Below are 21,637 nucleotides of genomic sequence, written 5' to 3'. Positions count from 1 at the left end.
TGGCCAATAGATGGGGAAACAATGGAAACAGTGAGAGAGTTTATTTTGGGGGGCTCCAAAATCACTGCAGATGGTGACTGCAGCCATGAAATTAAAAGATGCTTACTTCTTGGAAGAAAAGCTATGACCACCCTAGACAAAATATTAAAAAGCAGAGACATTAGTTTACCAACAAAGGTCCATCTAGTCAAAGCTATGGTTTTTCCATTAGTCATGTATGAATGTGAGAGTTGGACTATAAAATAAGCTGAGTGCCAAAGAAGTGATTCTTTTAAATTGTGGTGTTGGAGAAGACTCCTGAGAGTCCCTTGGTCTGCAAGGAGTTCAAACCGGTCAATCCTCAAGGATTACCAGTCCTGAATATTCATTGGAAGGATAGATGCTAAAAACTCCAATACTTCAGCCACTTGATGGGAAGAACTGACTCATTGGAAAAGATCACGATGCTGGGAAAGATTGATGGTGGGAGGAGAAGGGGATGACAGAGGATGAAATAGTTGGATGGCATCACTGAGTCAATGGACATGAGTTTGAGTAAGCTCTGGGAGTTGGTGATGGACAGGGAAGCCTGGCATGCTACAGCCCATGGGGTCAGACATGACTGAGCAGCTGAACTGAACTGATTCTTTTTATTTGACAAACCATTTAAACATGTATCTTTGATCTTGTTTTCCCAATTTTCTGGCCACATTTTCAGACCTATTCCTGTTTAACTTCCTCCTAATGTCTGAATAGAAAGTCCTTGTGTGTCCTATCATCTTCTAATGCAGACTGAAACTTGTATCAAACTCTCAGTGCTAACTGCAACTATCAATTAACAGAGGCACTGAGGGTCTTGTTTAGTATTTTAATGTCAGCTTTTAGTACTTGTATTCCATGGATATTCTCTCAATAAACTGCTTGAATGAAAACCTGGACCTGTTATCATTCAAGCAATGACTTTTCTATATTGCTTAATATGAGTTAAAAATGAGCTTCTGAGTAATCAAAACCCAACAAATACTGTCTTAACCAAGGGTGGATTTCTTTGTCTCTCTTAACTGAAAGTAAGGAAGCTGGCATTCCAGAGAGTAAAGTGCACAGTGTCCTCAGGGATCCTGGCTTCTTCATCATTACACTATGCCATCATGTTGTGTTGCTCTTCTCAAGTTGCATGGACACTGCGGCTACCTAAACAATAACTTTAAAAAGTGAAGTTTATTGATTTTACTTAAGATGTCAAGATATAGGCAGGTATAGTGATTTCATAAGATTGTGAACCAATATCTCTTCTCCTTTTTCTGCCCCATTACTATCATCACTTGGCTTTTCTCCATCATGCTTGCCATGTTTCTGCTACATCTCTGGGTATCATTCTAAGCGGAAAGACGACAAAAGCCGTACAGTGGAAAGACAAAAGCAGCTCATGAACAGAGACAATCTCTTGTCAAAAAGCCTTTTCAGAAATCTTATCTAGCAATTCTTGTTTGCAATTTAATGGCTAAAAATAGAACCTGACTTCTGTAAGTGGAACAAAGTTTAGATAGATGAGAATTTTAAAATAGAGATAGCAACCCAGAGGAGAAAAGAAAAAGAATGTATATATTCTGCCTTCCATATTTAATCTATGCTAAGACATCGTCTATAGTTCTCTATGATATCTAATGCTTCCTTGTTCTGTTTGTAAACATGCACAAACCTCCCTTTAAAACCTTAAATTGAAACTAATAATAATGAAATAATCTCTATTCATATTTTTACAAACTTGCTTCAATGCCCAAAATTTAACTCAATGTGAAAAGTGAGAAAACCTATTGATAATCAAGTAATATGCATTTAATTTTGCACATTTACAGATACAATGATAGATCTCATAACAAAGTTGATGTTTATTCTATACGTGGAATCCCATCTAGTGTATGAGTCACAAATGCAGACATACACACAATATTGGTGACCAAACTAAATATTTAGCATTACCATTAGTGATGTGATTTTCTATTTTGAATGTCTCTGACTCTGGTCTTCAACAAATTTAAGTGTAATTTCTATAGATTCACACTGAGGTCTTTTGATTGTAAAAAATTAATATTTAGTAAACCTGAGAACAACAAATCTTTTGTTTATATGCATAATGGATTTAGACTTTATATACTTTTAAACAAGAATTTCCCTAAATGAATATCCTAAGGAACATTTGAAATGTCGCTCGGCTCAAAATAATTCATTATTTGTGTGGGACTTCTTGCACATTGCTAGCTAATAGCCCCAAACCCTACATAGTAAACGACAGCAATGTCCAACAATTTTTGAAATAAAATGTCCCTTATGGAGCTGAACAACCCTCTTGAGAACTACTGGCCTATATTAATATAATTTTTTACTGAACATAATTTTTTTTTCTAGTACCTGTTTTTCTTTTGTTGTAGTTCAGAATGGTATGATTGTGTTCCTCTCTTTACCCAGCTAAAAATGTTGAGAGTCATACCACACCATTTGCAATTTTCAAATGGCTGACATATGTACACTTCCTCAAGATACTGTCAAGGCTTCTTCCTCTCTAAGGAGAGCCTTATTCTGCAGTGTTCTGTTCTGCACAAATCTGCTCACTCATAAAAAAATCAAATCAAAGCCTTTCCTCTCAACCTCACTGATCAGAAGTATGTCATTTATCAGGCAAATCGGTTGATTTGTTTGAATTTAAGCTTCTTAATTCAGGCAAAAAGGATTATGGCAGTATCTCTAATATATGGTTGACTGTTATAAATTTTAAATGGATGGTATATTTAAAGGTGCCTAGCATTGTACTTGGAACACAGTATGTTTCCAAAAAGTGCCTACTCTAATTATTATCATTATTCTGAAAGCCAAACACATGGTATTATATAGCTCCTTTTTTTTTTTTTCACAAAAAGTTATCTTACTCTTCTAGCTATAAAATTGTTGAAAATGTTAATTTCTCCATCAAGTACATGTTTAGGACAGTGTGTAGCTGATAGCAGACATTCAATAAATGTCTTCTTAAAAGAGATTAAGAGCATATATTGAAGTGAAAGTGTTAGTTGTTGAGCCGTGTCTGACTCTTTGCAACACTAAGGACTGTCTGCTAGGCTCCTCAGTCCATGGAATTCTCCAGGCAAGAATACTGGAGTGGATTGCCATTTCCTTCTCCAGGGGATCTTTCTGATCCAGGGATAGAATTGCAAGCAGATTCTTTAATGTCTGAGCTACCAGGGAAGCCCAAGAAGAGCATATATTAATCCTTACTAATTCATCTCTTTAAATCCACTTTTCCACAATATATGTAAAAGTTCTAGGTTAAAGCTAAATAGTATAAATTAATGTAACCACCATCTGATAATCATGCACATAACTAAGGCAGAGGTATTTGTGGAGTAGACTTCATTTCCTTTAAGTAGAAAATCTAATACAAATGAGCCATGCTCAATTTTTATTAAAATACCATACTGCATAAAACTACATTATTCCACGAGATTCAACAGAAGCATCAGGGTGAAAGGAGAACTACTTGATGTACAGAGGAGTTTGGGAATCAGTGATTTAAATGCAATTAAATACAGTTGAACATATCTCTTTATTTCATGACTTTTCAGAGAATTTTATTTGATCAACTGCATTGTGAGCTCCCAGAGAATGATATGAAAGACATATTTTCCATCTTTTAAGCTAAAAACAATTGCTTTGCTTTTTGTATTTGTTAGCTTGTGCTGCCATAAGAAGAAGATATCACAGACTGTGTGGCTTAAACAGAAATTTATTTTCTTACATTAGGAAACTATAATTGTGATCTCATTTAACATTGATTACCTGCTTAAAAACCCCATTTCCAATAACATCATGTTGAGGGTTAGGGCTTCCACATCAGAATTTTGAGGGTACACAATTCAGTTTTTAACACTCATTTTAGAAAAACTTAATTTTTGATTAATGTAAATGTAAGAGTAAATTAAATAAAAATGTAGGAACATTTTGGCTAAAGCCTTTAGCAGAATGAATTTTCTAAAGATGCTTCTAAAAATATAGTCCATTCTACATGCTCTTCTTACAATGAGACCTTAATATTCCTCCCACTGAGTATTGAGTCCATGTCCCCTATTCTTGTATTTGGGTAGACATTGTGACCACTTCACCCAATGAAGTTTGGCATGAATGATGCCATGACTGAATCCTGAAGCAAATATTTACCCATAGTTCTACTCTCTTGGAACTATGGCCCTGAGAGAAGCCAGCTAACGTGTAGAAACTATAGCTGTCTTGAGGCTCCCATACTGGGAAGAAGCCCAGATTATTGAATGTGAAAACATTATATGAGATGACCTTGAGACTACATAAAGAAATACATATCTGAACAGTATCTAGCAGCTCCAGTACCCTGCTATTTCATATCCAGCTGCATAATCCAACTGCATTCACATGAGATATTTTGAACCTGAACTGCTCATCTGATCTTTTTCCAATTTATTGACTTACAAAAGTCATGAATGATGATAAAATGATTATCCTTTCATTAAGAGGCTACATTTTGGGGTGGTTTGTTATATAACACATACTAACTGAAAAATAATTTAGGTCTTGGACATATGATAATGAATTCAGGTATCAGGAGAAAATAGAAGAACATGAATAAATGTTTGCAGAAACATAAATAGAAAGCTGAGCACTGAAGAATTGATGCTTTGGAGAAGCATCTTGGAGAAGATTCTTGAGAGTCCCTTGGACTGCAAGGAGATCCAACCAGTCCATCCTAAAGGAAATCAGTCCTGAATATTCATTGGAAGGACTGATGCTGAAGCTGAAACTCCAATACTTTGGCCACCTGATGTGAAGAACTGACTCATATTAAAAAATCCTGATGCTGGGAAAGATTGAAGGCAGGTGGAGAAAGGGACAACAGAGGATGAAATGGTTGGATGGCACCACTGATTCAATGGACATGAGTTTGAGGAAACTCTGGAAGTTGGTGATGGACAGGGGGTCTGATGTGCTGCAGTCCATGGGGTCGCACAGAGTTGGACATGACAGAGTGACTGGACTGAACTGAACTGAACTGAAAAGTCCTAAGATGCTGTTCATGAGGAAATGAAAGAAAGTAAGCAATGAATGTGAGTGGAAGCTAAAGATATGTGATCTTTGTTACTGTAATAGTGGAAAGTTTGCAACACTGATTTCTGAAATGATTTCCTTCACTTAAAAAATGTACAAATAGGAAATGTACATAAAAAATTTATTCCTAGCTAGGAAATTTCCAGACAGAATGTGAAAGATACCAGCTGACAACTGATTGACAATATAGAAGGAATATAGACATTTTCTTAGAGTGCCAGGTTCTGAATGAATAAATGAAAGCAAAAAAGAAACCTAGGACTATTACACACACACACACACACACACACACACACACACACACTGATCAAGCTCTTGAGCTTAAAGACACCATAAGATTTGAAAATATAAAGCAAATGCTATATAAAATCTGCTGTTTAACCTAGAAAAAGAGGAAAATATATACATGTATCAAAAAAACTCAGAAAGCTACAAAAATATTGCAAAATTCGTTAAAATATTTTGTAAGAAGAAAAAGTCTGTTCTATATGAACCTAGTTTAAGAATAATCAATTTCAACTTTGAAATATATATGTCTTTAGCCCAAAGTAGAGCAATAGAAACTAATGACTCTTCTACAATAGCTGAGGACAGCAAGGAAGTTTTCGGTGAAGACAGAGCTGAAATTGTCGGAGCCAGTTAAAATATACACATAGAAAATTCATGAAATGGTTAAAAATTTATGTAAAAATAAGAAGTTACTGTAAAATTCAGAGTAAATGAAAGCCCATGTCTATTCCATCCTGCTTAGGTTAAAGATAAAGATTTTTCTAGAGAGGTGATGTACACTGTCAATCAGGAAGCCTACTAAGAGAAGCAAACCTGAAGATTTTAATAGATAACAGGTAGAGACTGAAACCACTCCCTCAAAGCAATAATTAATTGAATGCTTCCAATAAAAGGACCCCTGAGGCAAAATATTAACAGATGTATTTTGTTCCTCACATGAAGAGATGCAGAATCCTCTATGATCAGTGAAAAATATGCTAGTCTGCAATTTTTTTCCCTCTTATAAAGAAAGACATGGGTCTATGTCTGAAGATAGGCCTCATCCTGGCTCTAAAGGGCAAACCAAAATGTCCAGTGAAAGTTAAAGTGTTAGTCACTCAGTCGTGTCTGACTCTTTGTGACCCCATGGACTGTAGCCCACCAGGTCCATGGAATTCTTCAGGCAAGAATACTGGAGTAGGTTGCCATTTCCTTCTCCAAGGGATCTTCCCAACCCAGGGACTGAACCCGGGTCTCCTGCATTGCGGGCAGACTCTACTGACTAAAACACCAGGGAATTAGAATGCAAAAATGACTTGGTTCTTTAATACTAGGGGATGGACTGGGTATGCTAAGGCCTTCAGACACCGGCCACTTGTGCTCTTAAGACTCACGCTTGGAAGAGTGACCACCTCCATTCAATCACCTCTAATCATCTCTCTAAATATAGAGATTGGGGATTCTAACAACTTGCTTCTTCCATTCATGCTGAGCACTATCTTTAAGAGAATCTCTTTTGGTTTTCATACTTGATATCTGCTCTCTATTCATTAAGAAAAAAAAAATCATTGAAACCTTTGTCTGATATTTAGCTCTGAATTTTGTGATTAAAAAAAATACAAAGAGATTTCTAGGCAGAATACTTCTGTAGATTTAACTATCTGTTTCAGTTCACTTCATCTCAGTTCAGTTCAGTTCAGTCAATCAGTTGTGTCCGACTCTTTGCAACCCCATGAATTGCAGCACAGCAGGCCTCCCTGTCCATCACCAACTCCTGGAGTTCTTTCAGACTCACATCCATCGAGTCAGTGATGCCATCCGGCCGTGTCATCCTCTGTCGTCCCCTTTTCCTCCTGCCCTCAACCCCTCCCAGCATCAGAGTCTTTTCCAATGAGTCAACTCTTTGCATGAGGTGGCCAAACTATTGGAGTTTCAGCTTTAGCATCATTCCTTCCAAAGAACACCCAGGCTGATCTCTTTAGAATGGGCTGGTTGAATCTCACTGAAGTCCAAGGGACTCTCAAGAGTCTTCTCCAACACTACAGTTCAAAAGCATCAATTCTTTGGCACTCAGCTTTCTTCACAGTCCAACTCTCGTATCCATACATGACCGCTGGAAAAACCATAGCCTTGACTAGACGGACCTTCGTCGGCAAAGTAATGTCTTTGCTTTTGAATGTTATCTAGGTTAGTCATCACTTTTCTTCCAAGGAATAAGCGTCTTTTAATTTCATGGCTGCAATCACCATCTGCCGTGATTTTGGAGCCCCCCAAAATAAAGTCTGACACTGTTTCCCCATCTATTTCCCATGAAGTGATGAGACCAGATGCCATGATCTTCGTTTTCTGAATGTTGAGCTTTAAGCCAACTTTTTTGCTCTCCTATTTCACTTTCATCAAGAGGCTTTTTAGTTCCTCTTCACTTTCTGCCTTAAGGGTGGTGTCATCTGCATATCTGAGGTTATTGATATTTCTCCTGGCAATCTGGATTCCAGCTTGCGCTTCTTCCAGCCCAGCGTTTCTGTTTGTTGCTGCTGCTGCTAAATTGCTTCAGTCGTGTCCAACTCTATGCAACCCCATAGATGGCAGCCCACCAGGCTCTGCCGTTCCTGGGATTCTCCAGGCAAGAACACTGGAGTGGGTTGCCATTTCCTTCTCCAATGCATGAAAGTGAAAAGTGAAAGGGAAGTCACTGAGTCATGTCCGACTCTCAGCAACCCCATGGACTGCAGCCAACCAGGCTCCTCTGTCCGTGGGATTTTCCAGGCAAGAGTACTGGAGTGGGGTGCCATTGCCTTTTCTGAGCGTTTCTGTTTATTTTCCTATAAATCATATACGTAGTAAATATTTTAAAATTTGAATATGTATCACTTTGCATAAATGTTTCTGTTTTATGTTTTTAAAATGTCCTGTTGCTCTAAAAGTGATTGGAAAGCATTGGTGTACATCATACATTTTATTCAGAAATTCAGGAGTTTCCTTTGAACATTAAATAAAACTGAAAGTATAGTTTTTAATATTTTTGGAAGAAAAAAATAGCCCTTTACAGTAGCCATTCGTGTGCATGTGTGTGTGTGTGTGTGTGTGTATAAAAAATTTTTACAAATATTTGTTTTATAGTAAAAGAACACTTAAAAATCTGTTAAGGGGGTAGATCTTATGTTAAGTGTACTATGATCACCTAACTACCCAATGTTGTATATCAGAGAGAAATTTTTCATCCTCTATAACTGAAGAAATTTTTCATACACTTATTAGCAACTTTCTGTTTCCCCCCTGCCATCAAACCCTGGCAAACACCATTTAATTCTTTTCTCCTCTGAGTTTCATTAATTAGAAACATCATGTAAGTTAAATCATGCAGTATTTGTCCTTCTGTGACTGGGCCACTGAATGTTTTTGACTATTATATAATACGTTGGTTTATATGCCTGCAGACTATTTTTCTCGCATTTATTCATCTTAACTATAACATTTACATCTGATACATTACTTCCTCCTTTTTTGTAAAAAAGAAAAAAAATGCACTTAATAAAAGCACATCTGCTTCCTGAACCAGCGTCAGTCACTATAAAAGTCAGTGTATAAAACTAAAATGGTGAAATGGCAGACATAAAAAGCAAATAAACCCTTAATCACTTCATTTAAATGTTTAGGGAAAGAACATTGCGGCCTGGTGTCTGAATTTCCTGTTCCCTTTATAGAGATTTTCAACCAAATAATCATTAAATGCTCTGTTAAACTGCTCCAGTTTACAACACATGTTCCTAGTTTGTTGGAGTTCTATGTCCCAAGATATGTGCTGAGAAGCAGCCTACCCACAGTGCCACTGTGTAGCCAAGTTGTCAAATAAATTAGGCCTAACCATTAAGACACCTAAGGGAATCTTAGTCTTAAAGCTTTATTCAATCATGTGTAGGATAAAGATCATAAAAACGGCCCTGAAGCTTTAATATGTAGCTTTCAGAATGATCTCCTTATGTGTGTTAGCATTTCCCTATCAAAAAGTCAACCATCTTCTGTTGCACATTTTCATGCTCAAATTAAAAAAAAAAAAAAAAAAAAGCAAGATCATCCAAAGAACTTTGTAGGAATTAAAATTAAACCACTCGTCAAATTTACTACTACATTCTGCTTAAGGAAATGAACATGCATAATACTATGATTCTCTTTTATCACTTTAATGAAATATATTTATCTAGATAATAGTAAAATAGATGTATGACATAACAGATAAAAAAGTAAGGACATAATATATGAAAAACAATACCATACTTACTCCTATAGAAATGAATTATCTTTTTAGTTAATACTCTAAATGTAAAACATCTTTTTAATTATCTGTTGGTGATATTTTAATTAATTAATTTATTTTTGGTTCAACTGCTCAAGTTAAATCAACACTTTAGTATTTGTTAAAACAGAAACATTTTTTTTTTTTTTTAAGATTTATCTAGTGGAATGTCTATGGTATGTGAGCCTACTATAAGAGTCACATAATACCAGTAAATTTTTACTAGTCTATAAAAATGTCAGCGTAGAATTACCATTGTCTGTTGGGTCCAAGTTTTATCCTGTGAGTAAGGAAATAGAGGAAAGCAATAGAATGGGAAAGACTAGAGATCTCTTCATGAAAATTAGAGATACCAAGGGAAATGTTCATGCAAAGATGGGCATAATAAAGGACAGAGACAGAAAGGACCTAACACAAAGAAAGAGATTAAGAAGAGGTGGCAAGAATACACAGAAGAATTGTACTATAAAGGTCTTAATGACTCAGATAACCACAATGGTGTGGTCACTCACCTAGAGCCAGGCATCCTGGAGTGTGAAGTCAAGTGGGCCTTAGGAAGCATTACTACAAACAAGAGGGGGTGCTGAAATTCCAGCTGAGTTATTTCAAATCCTAAAAGCTGATGCTGTGAAAGTTCTGCACTCATTATGCCAGCAAATTTGAAAAACTCATTAGTAGCCACAGGACAGGAAAAGGTCAGTTTTCATTCCAATCCCAAAAAAAGGAACTATGCCAAAGAATATTCAAAGTATTGTACAAGTGTGCTAATTTCACATGCTAGCTCAAAATCCTTCAAGGTAGGTTTCAACAGTACATGAATGCAGAATTTCCAGATGTGCAAACTGGATTTAGAAAAGGCAGAGGAACCAGAGACCAAATTCTCAACATCCACTGGATCAAAGAAAAAGCAAGATAATTCCATAAAAATATCTAGTTTAATTATGCTAAAGCCTTTGACTTAGTGGATCACAACAAACTGTGGAAAATTCTTAAAGAGATGTAAATAACAAAAACACCTTACCAGCCTCCTAAGAAACCTGTATGTTGGTCAAGAAGCAACAGTTAGAACTAGACATGGAAAAATGGACTGGCTCAAAATTGCAAAAGAAATCATTAAGGCTGTATACTGTCACGCTGCCTATTTAAGTTATATGCAAAGTACATCATGTGAAATGCCAGGCTGGATGAATCACAAGTTGGTGTCAAAATTGCCAGGAGAAATATCAACAACCTCATATATGCAGATGATACCATCCTAATGGCAGAAAGTGAAGAGGAACTAAAGAATATCTTGATAAAGATAAAAGAGGAGAGTGGAAAAACTGTTTTAAAATTCAACCTTCAAGAAACTAAGATCATGGCATCTGGTCCCAACATGCAATGGCAAATAAATGGGGAAAAAGTGGAAACAGTAGCAGATTTTATTTACTGGGCTCCAAAATCACTGCAGACAGGGACTGCAGCCATGAAATTAAAAGACACTGGCTCCTTGGAAGAAAAGCTATGACAAACCTGGACAGTGTATTGAAAAGCAGAGACATTACTTTGCCAACAAAGGTCCATCTAGTCAAAGCTATGGTTTTTCCGATAGTCATGTATAGATGTGAAAGTGAAGTCGCTCAGCCATGTCCGACTCTTTGCGACCCTGTGGACTGTAGCCTACCAGGCTTCTCTATCCATGGGATTCTCCAGGCAAGAATACTGGAGTGGGTTACCATTTCCTTCTCCAGGAGATATTCCCAACCCAGGGGTCAAACCCGGGTCTCTCACATTAGAGACAGATGCTTTAACCCCTGAGCCACCAGGGAAGCCCTTGTGTAGATGTGAGAGCTGCACAATAAAAAAGGCTGAGGACTGAAAAATTAATGCCTTTTAACTGTGATGTTGGAGAAGACTCTTGAGAGTCCCTAGGACAGCAAGAAGATCCAACTAGTCAATCCTAAAGATAGTCAACTCTGAATGTTCACTGGAAGGACTGATGCTGAAGCTGAAGCTCCAATCCTTTGGCCACCTGATACGAAGAACTGACTCACTGGAAAAGATCCTGATGCTGGGAAAGACTGAAGGCAGGAGGAGAAGAGGGCTATAAAGGATGAGATGGCTGGATGGTATCGTTGATGCAATGAACTTGGGCAAACTCTGGGAAATTTTGAGGGACAGAGAGGCCTGGTGTGCTGCAGTTCATGGAGTCACAAAGATTTGGACAGGATAAGAGCTGAACAACAACAAATGAATTCTCTAGAGTAAAAGCATATTTGTTTAGGCCTATGTACAGCATTAAGTTCTCTGAGACAGAGAAAAGTCATTGGCTTTATAATATTATTGTTTCTTTTCCCAATAACTGAAAGCAGAAGTTGGTAGTAAGTGCTGAGCAGGGGAAAAACAGTGGGTATTTCCCCAAAGCAAATAGTTTTGGCAATTACTGGTAACATCCCCCAAAATACCTGCCTTGGAACTAGCTAGCCATGAGCAGCTGGCTCATTATGACCATTCTAGTATGATGCCACACCTGATGGCTTTCCTTCAGGAAACTCAGAGGAGCAAGACACTGTAGGTGTACAGTCCTATGCTGATTGCCAAAATCTATCATTGACCTCAAGCCCAACTGATTGACACTCAAAATCAAATACTTGAGAGGCAAGCATTGTAGAAAGGAAAGTTTGCTTCATTCAAGAAACTGGCAGCCTGAAGAGAAGTTAGATTCCTGTCCAAAGGCCAAATCCCTACCCCTGAGCAGGGGACAATAATTTTTTTAAAGGGGAGTTTCAGAGGTGTGTAGGTGGGAGCTAGGGACTATGTGCAGAAGAGCACAGTCAGCCCTGACAGTCATCATAAAATTGGCTATTCAATCCTGTTTTTCATAAATACCCTCTGGCATTTCTATAACACTCTTTTAAATATAAAATAATTTAATATATAAATTTAATGAATTTGCATTTTTCTCTAGCAATCAAATGCACTCTATCCATAAGATCTAGGCCCTTAAATCTATTTCTCACTTCCACTGTATAATCATAAGGGATTTGATTTAGGTCATACCTGAATGGTCTAGTGGTTTTCCCTGCTTTCTTCAATTTGAGTCTGAATTTGGTAATAAGGAGTTCATGATCTGAGCCACAATCAGCTCCTGGTCTTGTTTTTGTTGACTGTATAGAGCTTCTCCATCTTTGGCTACAGAGAATATAATCAGTCTGATTTCGGTGTTGACCATCTGGTGATGTCCATGTGTGGAATCTTCTCTTGTGTTGTTGGAAAAGGGTGTTTGCTATGACCAGTGCATTTTCTTGGCAAAACTCTATTAGTCTTTGCCCTGCTTCATTCTGTATTCCAAGGCCAAATTTGCCTGTTACTCCAGGTGTTTCTTGACTTCCTACTTTTGCATTTCAGTGCCTTATAATGAAAAGTACATCTTTTTTGGGTGTTAGTTCTTGTAGGTCTTCATGAAACCATTCAACTTCAGCTTCTTCCACATTACTGGTTGGGGCATGACTTGGATAACTGTGATATTGAATGATTTGCCTTGGAGATGAACACAGATCATTCTGTCATTTTTGAGATTGCATCCAAGTACTGCATTTTGGACTCTTTTGTTGACCATGATGGCTACTCCATTTCTTCTGAGGGATTCCTGCCCACAGTAGTAGATATAATGGTCATCTGAGTTAAATTCACCCATTCTAGTCCATTTTAGTTCGCTGATTTCTAGAATGTCGACGTTCACCCTTGCCATCTCCTGTTTGACCACTTCCAATTTGCCTTGAGAGTGAAAAAATTGGCCTAAAGCTCAACATCCAGAAAACGAAGATCAAGGCATCCGGTCCCATCACTTCATGGGAAATCGATGGGGAAACAGTGGAAACAGTGTCAGACTTCATTTTTTTGTGCTCCAGAATAACTGCAGATGGTGACTGCAGCCATGAAATTAAAAGACGCTTACTCCTTGGAAGAAAAGCTATGACCAACCTAGATAGCATATTCAAAAGCAGAGACATTACTTTGCCGACTAAGGCCCGTCTAGTCAAGGCTATGGTTTTTTCTGTGGTCACGTATAGATGTGAGAGTTGGACTATGAAGAAGGCTGAGCACCGAGAATTGATGCTTTTGAACTGTGGTGTTGGAGAAGACACTTGAGAGTCCCTTGGACTGCAAGGACATCCAACCAGTCCGTTCTGAAGGAGATCAGCCCTGGTATTTCTTTGGAAGGAATGATGCTAAAGCTGGAACTCCAGTACTTTGGCCACCTCATGAGAAGAGTTGACTCATTGGAAAAGACTCTGCTGCTGGGAGGAATTGGGGGCAGGAGGAGAAGGGGACGACTGAGGATGAGATGGCTGGATGGCATCATGGATTTAATGGACGTGAGTCTGAGTGTACTCCGGGTGATGGTGATGTACAGGGAGGCCTGGCATGCTGCGATTCATGGTATCTCAAAGAGTCAGACACGACTGAGCGACTGAACTGGACTGAACTGAATTTGCCTTGATTCATGGACCTGACATTCCAGGTTCTTATGCAATATTGCTCTTTACAGCAGCGGATCTTGCTTCTATCACCAGTCATATCCACAACTGGATATTGTTTTTGCTTTGGCTCCATCCTTTTGTTCTTTCTGTATTTATTTCTCCAATTATCTCCAGTAGCATATTGGGCACCTAATGACCTGGGGATTTCCTCTTTTGGTATCCTATCATATTGCCTTTTCATACTGTTCATGGGGTTATCAATATATGTTAACATTACAAAGTTCCTTAAATCTTTAACTTCTAACTATTTTAACTATTCCTAAGCCCTAAATTCAGCAAACTCCTTTGCCATAAATAATTTCCTCACAAATAGTTTTCAAACAGCAATCCCTCCCATGGCCTCAAGCTTTGGCCTCTGTGCTCACCCTGGAACACTCTTTTGTGAAAGTCCTTGAACAAATGTCAGTGATTAACTTTATGAATTATTCTCTGAGCACAGCTGCAGAAGGCTTTGTACCTTCTCATGCTCCTCTCAAGAATAATAAGCACCTTAATATTCTTTTCAGTCACCTCAGCCAAGGAAAGGAAAAAACAAGTCAGAATCACAAAGCCTAACTTCTTTATCCCGGGTCCGTGCCTGCGGGACAAAGAGAGGGGGTTGGGGCCGTGCCTCCATTTTGTCAGTAATTCCTAATGCGGCTCCCAACAGTTGTCCCCTTCTCCTCCTGCCCTCAATCTTTCTCAGCATCAGGGCCTTTTCAAATGAGTCAGCTCTTCGCATCAGGTGGCCAAAGTATTGGAGTTTCAGCATCAACATCAGTCCTCCCAATGAACATTTAGGACTGATTTCCTTTAGGATGGACTTGTTGGATCTTCTTGCAGTCCAAGGGACTCCAAGAGTCTGCTTCAACACCACAATTGAAAAACATCAATTCTTCAGTGCTCAACTTTCTTTATACTCCAACTCTCACATCCATACATGACTATTGGAAAAACCACAGCCTTGACTAGATGGATCTTTGGTGGCAAAGTAATGTTTATATTTTTTAATATGCTATCTAGGTTGGTCATAACTTTCCTTCCAAAGAGTAAGCATTTTTTTTAATTTCATGGCTGCAATCACCATCTGCAGTGAATTTGGAGGCAAAATAATAAAGTTAGCCACTGTTTCCACTGTTTTCCTGTGTATTTGCCATGAAGTGATGGGACTGGATGCCATGATCTTAGTTTTCTAAATGTTGAATTTTAAGCCAACTTTTTCACTCTCCTTTTTCACTTTCATCAAGAGGCTCTTTAATTCTTCTTCACTTTCTGCCATAAGGGCTATAGTAAGGACCTGAGATTGTGCTATTCTGTTTAATATTCACAACAACCTGATAGCTACTATTATCAACAGTTTGTAGATTAAAAACTTTACACAAAAGGGCCCAAAAACTTTCTTGATGATATACAGATACTTGGTGGCAAAGCCTGCATTTAAATCTATCCAGCTTTTGGAATCCATATTTTAGTCTCCATCTCATATTCTTACATTTGCATTATTTCCCTTTGATTTTCTTTCTGTCATATTTCTTTCCTATTTATAAGCAACCCAGTGACTCCTATATCACCAGTCTCTCACTCACCTCCTGTGGAACTGAGAGGAGTTCTGAGAGTTGTGAAATACAGCACTTCCAGAACCCCAGGAGGTTCAGGATAAAAGGAGTAGGATTGCTTTCACATATGAAAGGAGGAGAGTTTCTTAGTCCTAATAGGGACTGGCTATTAGGAAACAGAATGGAAAACAGATTTTAGTCATGTGACAATATATTCTGTACAAGTTCAGTGTTCTTTGGGCAGAGTAGCCATGATTGCCATAAAAAAATTTGTCTCCAAAATGAGTTTTCATATTGTTGACATCAGTTAAAGTGTTTTAAAATGAATTATTTTTGAAGTGGATAAAAATTATATTTATTCTTATTGATAACTTACTATATATTAGATAACATAATAAATATTTTGCACAAATTATTTCCTTGAGGTGAGGTGTTTTTTTTTTAATCATATACTATATGTGGAACAACTGAAATGTAAAGAGATTACCTGATTGCCCAAATCTCATAGCTGCAAAGTGGCAAGATGAGATTCAACATCAGGTCAATGTGACTATAAAGTTCCTGATTTTAGCAGCTAATAAATATTGGTTCTTAAAGTTAGGATCTAAGTCTTCACTTCAACCATTATTAAATAAAGATGAAAGAAAAAAAATATCTAAGAACTCAAATATTTTATTAACTGACTGATTATTTGATTACAGAGTTTGGTTTTCTACTAATTTGTTATATTATTTAAGAAGTATTACAGAAGAAATATAAGACATTTGTTATAGTATTTAAGGAAATAGGAAAGATAAGGTTCCCCTTGACTGTTAATAAGATGATTTTAATGATAAAGTTGAAGGGATAACAACTTCTAGTTTTCGTAGGTGCTTATTGCTTAAATTTACACTGAAGTTTTCAATATTATTGCAACCCAATTTATGTAAATGTATTAGTCTTTTGTTCTTATAATCTGTTAAACATCAGAAGTATGCAAAATTCAATCTTAGGGAGTTTTCTGTGGGCAGATTTCCTCTACAAATTTCTACCTTCTTTAAGGTAACTAGCCGTTGTTGTCACTCAATCACCCAGTCATATCCAACTCTTTGTGACCCCATGGACTGCAGCACACCAGGCCTCCCTGTCCCTCACTTGGTCCTGAAATTTGTCCAAATTCATGTCCATTGCATCCGTGATGACATACAGCTATCTCATCCTCTGATGCCCTCTTCTCCTTCTGCCCTCAATCTTTCCTAGGATTAGGGATTTCTCCAATAAGTCAGCTGTTCCCATCAGATGACCAAAATACTGGAGGTTCAGCTTCAGCATCAGTCCTTGCAATCAATATTCAGGGTTGATTCCCTTAAGATTGACTGGGTTTATCTCCTTGCTGTCCAGGGGACTTTCAGGAGCCTTTTCCAATACCACAATTTGAAGGCATCAATTGTTTAGAGTTCTGCCTTTTTTATGGCCCAGCTCTCACAACTGTACGTGATCACTGGGAAGACCATTCCCTTGACTATAAAGACCTTTATGGCAGAGTAAGTCTCTGCTTTTCAACACACTGTCTAGGTTTTTCATAGATTTCCTGCCAGAAAGCAATTGTCTTCTGATTTCCTGGCTGCAGTCACTATCGACAGTGATATTAGAGTGCAAGAACAGGAAATCTGTCACTACTTCCACCTTTTCCACTTCTATTTGCCATGAAGTAATGGGGCCACATGCCATGATCTTAATTTTTGTAAATAGTTTTAAGCCAACTCTTTCACTCTTCTTCTTCACCCTCAACAAGAAGCTCTTTAGTTCCTCTTTGTTTTCTACCATTAGAGTGTTTATGCCTGTGAAACTCAACAACCTCAGATATGTGGATGAAAATAACTAGTATCCTCCATTAAATAATAGTAATTTTGAATAGTTAAAAATTGAGAGAAATATTAAAGTTATGAACTATTTAGAGAATCATGGGGCTTAGAATCAATAATATTTATGCATATAATTTAACCAAACTATTAACAGATTGTTAGGAACTATCACATTTGTTCACCTGAAATTTGCAAAAGCATGAGTAACTGTGGTGTTGGAGAAGACTCTTAAGAGTCCCTTGGACAGCAAGGAGATCAAACCAGTCCATCCTAAAGGAAATTAGTCCTGAATTTTCATTGGAAGGACTGATGCTGAAGCTGAAATTCCAATACTTTGGCTACCTGATGCAAAGAAGTGTGGCAAAACCAATACAATATTGTAAAGTAATTAGCCTCCAATTAAAATAAATTAATTTATATTTAAAAATAAAAACAAAAAGAAAGACCCTGATGCTTGGAAAGATTGAAGGTAGGAGAAGGGGATGACAGATGATGAGATGGTTGGATGGCATCACTGACTCAATGGACAGGAGTTTGGGTAGGCTTTGGGAGTTGATGATGGCCAGGAAGGCCTGGCATGCTGCAGCTCATGGGGTCACAAAGAGTCAGATATGACTGAGTGATTGAACTGAACTGATGAGTAAAAAAGATACTGAAATTGCCTAGAGTGCAATAGACCACATCTTTATCCTTTTCTACTGCTTAGTTAGAATCAGCTTAAAGGCTAAACAGCTTAGAAAATGGTGAACTTTATAAACATGAGTACTTTCAGAACTTGCTTGGTGAAAAGAATAATAGCTATGATACATAGTTATTTTAGGCATAAATAAAATGGCAGAATGCAGTCTTGATTGTTCTTCTTGTGCTATACTAGTATAATTTTAACTGTGTTTTCTTCAATAGAAATCAAAAGGTGCCAATGAGTGACAGAAGAAAAATAAATCAATCGTTGAAAAATAATGGATCTGAAAATAAATCCATCTTGTTGTTGCTGTTCAGTCATTCTGTCATGTCCAACTCTTTGTGACCCCATGGACTGAAGCATGCCAGGCTTCCCTGTCCTTCGCCGTCTCTGGGAGCTTGATCAACCATTGTGTCAGTGATGCCATTCAAACTTCTTGTCCTCTTACATTCATTTAAATTCGTTGTTTAGATTTTTTTTTTTTTACTCATAAGTAGAAGAAAATGAACAAAATGTATTTTCTATATATGTGCATATATATATATGTTTCTTTCTAAGCTAAATGATATTGTAAACTTACAAAAGATAATTTGCAAATATTTTATTTTATAGCATTTCTATGAAAGGACATAATGCTTTGAAAAACTAGCCTTTCATGTCAATTACTGAACTTAGTCAATCTCTAAATGGTTATTATATTTTTAAATATGTAACATAGTGATTTCAATATGAAATTCTACAACGACTAAAATCCACTCTGATCTAACTCTCCAAAATATGAAAACAGAGCATTTGCCAATTAGAAGATTGCCATCTAAAGATGTGAACATTATGACACATTTTCTAAAAGAAAGACAAATGACCTAAAGCATTTTATATAATTAAGAGAGTCCGTATCACTTTTGGGCTTCCCTTGTGGTTCAGCTGGTAAAAAATCTGCCTGCAGTGTGGGAGATATGGGTTCGATCCTCAGGTCTGGAAGATCCCCTGGAGAAGGAAATGGCCGTCCACTCCAGTACTCTTGTCTGGAAAATTCCATGGACAGAGGAGCAGGACAGGCTGCAGTCCATGGAATCGCAAAGAGTCGGACATGACTTTGCTACTAACTTTCACTTTCACTTTCACGTATCACTTTTAACTGCCAATCTAACTCAGATGACTTTACTTCTGGAGAGCAGAAACTTTGCCATAATCTGCCTTCTCTCTGAAGACTGGCATTAGGATTAATCTTTTCTTTTGCCTGAAAATGATGAGAGTTTCCTATTTTGCAGAATCATTCCATTCTCAATTGCTTATCTTTTGTTCATGAATAAAAGTAAAATACTAATGACAAGAACTAAATTTGGAGTAACTGAAGTTCTCTATGTTAGCAAGGTTCTTAAGGGCAACATACATATGATACCTTATAAACCAAGTATTTCTGTATAAGCTTTAGGGTAACTTTTGCTTTAATCTGAATGGGCAGAATAATGATTTGTATTTTAATGTTTATAATTTTATGTTCATAATCACTTTTATTTTTACTTAGAAATTTATCAGTTCTATCACTGTTCAACAGCCAATAAAATGATACATAAACACTGACTATCTCAGGCACAGATAAAAATGTTTTTGAACATAAATCGTATAAGCCACAGTAAAAGAAAAATCATTAAAAACATAGATCATATAAAAGAAATGTTGAAACACTAACTAGAGAAATGCAAATCAAAACTACATTGAAGGAGTTCCCTGGAGTTCCAGTGGTTAGGAGTCAGTGCTTTCACTGCTATGGCCAGAGTTAAATCCTTGGTGAGGTATCACTTCACCCTGGTCAGAATGGCCATTATCAAAATGTCTATAAACACTAAATATTGGAGTGGATATGGAGAAAATGGAACCCTCCTACACTGTTGGGGAATGTAAATTGGTATAGCCACTATGGAGAACTGTATGAAGGTTCCTTAAAAAACTAAAAATAAAGCTACCATATGATCCAGGCCTCCTACTTCTGGCCATATATCCAGACGAAACCATAGTTTACAAAGATACATGCACCTCAATGTTCTCTACAGTACTGTTTACAACAGCCAAGACATGGAGGCAACCAAAGTGTCCACCAACAGATGAATGAATAGAGAAGATATGGTATATATAGGGCTTCCTTGATGGCTCAGACAGTTAAGCATCTACCTGCAATGCAGGAGACCTGAGATCAATCCCTGGGTTGGGAAGATCCCATGGAGAAAAGAATGGCTACCACTCCAGTATTCTTGCCTGGAGAATTCCATCCAATGGGATATTGCTGAGCCATATGAAAGAATGAAATAATGCCATTTGCAGCAACGTAGATGGACATAGAGATTATCATACTGAGTGAAGTAAGAGAAAGAATTATTATATGATACCACTTATATGTGGAATTTTAACAATGACATAATGCACTTATTTACAAAACAAAAACACGCTCCTAGACTTTAAAAGCAAACTTAGAGTTACCAAAGGGAAAAGGAGGGGGGTCATAAATTAGGAGATGGGCGGCTGTGACGGTGCACAGAGTGCGGCCGAGAGGAGCTACCCCACATCCGAGGTCAGGGGCAGAAGCCAAGAGGACTCCATGCCTGAGGGGCTGCAGCAAAGAGGAGTTGCCCCACGTCCGAGATCAGGGGCAGCGACCAAGGGTGCCAGGCTGTGACAGCACAGGAATGGCCTAGAGCAGCTACCCAACGTCCAAGGTTGAGAGGGTAACAGGCAGGGAGGCCAGGGGTCTCCAAATGGAGGAAATAGCCTGCAAGTGTCAGACATTTTTATCTCTCTTAAGCGGCAGGAGGAAACAAACTAGTGATGTTTTTTCCTTCTCTATACAAATTTAAAAGGAGGTTTCTCTTAAAACTCTGTGTTGCCATAATGACACCTGGTTTCACTTGAAGTTAACCAATGCCTTTTTCTTATGGAAATGTTTATCTTAAGCTATGCTAATGTACTATGCATTTACCCCAAACTCTGCCTTCAAGTCGGTTCAGCCTTTTGGGCTCAGAACCTACTTTATAAACCAGTATGTTATACTCTGATATTGTTCCTCTAATCTATGTAAATGACACTATTTGCATGGTGTTCTGCCCTTCTTCAAGATTCAAGTTAATTCTTTTATGGCCCAAGATGAACCACTTGGAGCCAAGATTATCCAAAAATATATCTTATGGGTGAGGGGCCTGGTGACATTCGAAGTTTTGAGACATTCCTTTCTTTCATTAACAGACTGCTGGTGACTATATAAAATCCAGGTGAAGACTAGCAGGGGGGTACTCTTTCTGCCCCCTTCTGATGCCTATGTCAGAAGCTTTCTGTATCTCCTTTATACTTTAATAAAACTTTGTTACACAAAAGCTCTGAGCGATCAAGCCTCATCTCTGGCCCCGGATTGAATTATTCCCCTCCTGGGGCCAAGAATCCCGGTGTCGTGATTCAACAACAACCTTTCAAGGTCAGGGGCGGCAGCCAAGACTACCAGGCTGCCACAGCACAGGAGCAGCCCAGAGGAGCTGCCCAACATCCGAAGTCAGGGTTGGTGGCCGGGAGGAGCAACCCCACATCCAAGGAGTTGTGGCTGCCCAGGCACATGAGGGCCTAGAGGAGCTATTCCACATTCGAGGTCAGGAGGGGTGGCAGTGAGGAGATACCCCTCATCC

Source organism: Budorcas taxicolor, chromosome 23 (assembly GCF_023091745.1).
Source record: "Budorcas taxicolor isolate Tak-1 chromosome 23, Takin1.1, whole genome shotgun sequence".
Taxonomy (NCBI): domain Eukaryota; kingdom Metazoa; phylum Chordata; class Mammalia; order Artiodactyla; family Bovidae; genus Budorcas; species Budorcas taxicolor.
The sequence above is the reverse complement of the archived record's forward strand: the minus strand, read 5'-3'. Positions refer to the sequence as shown.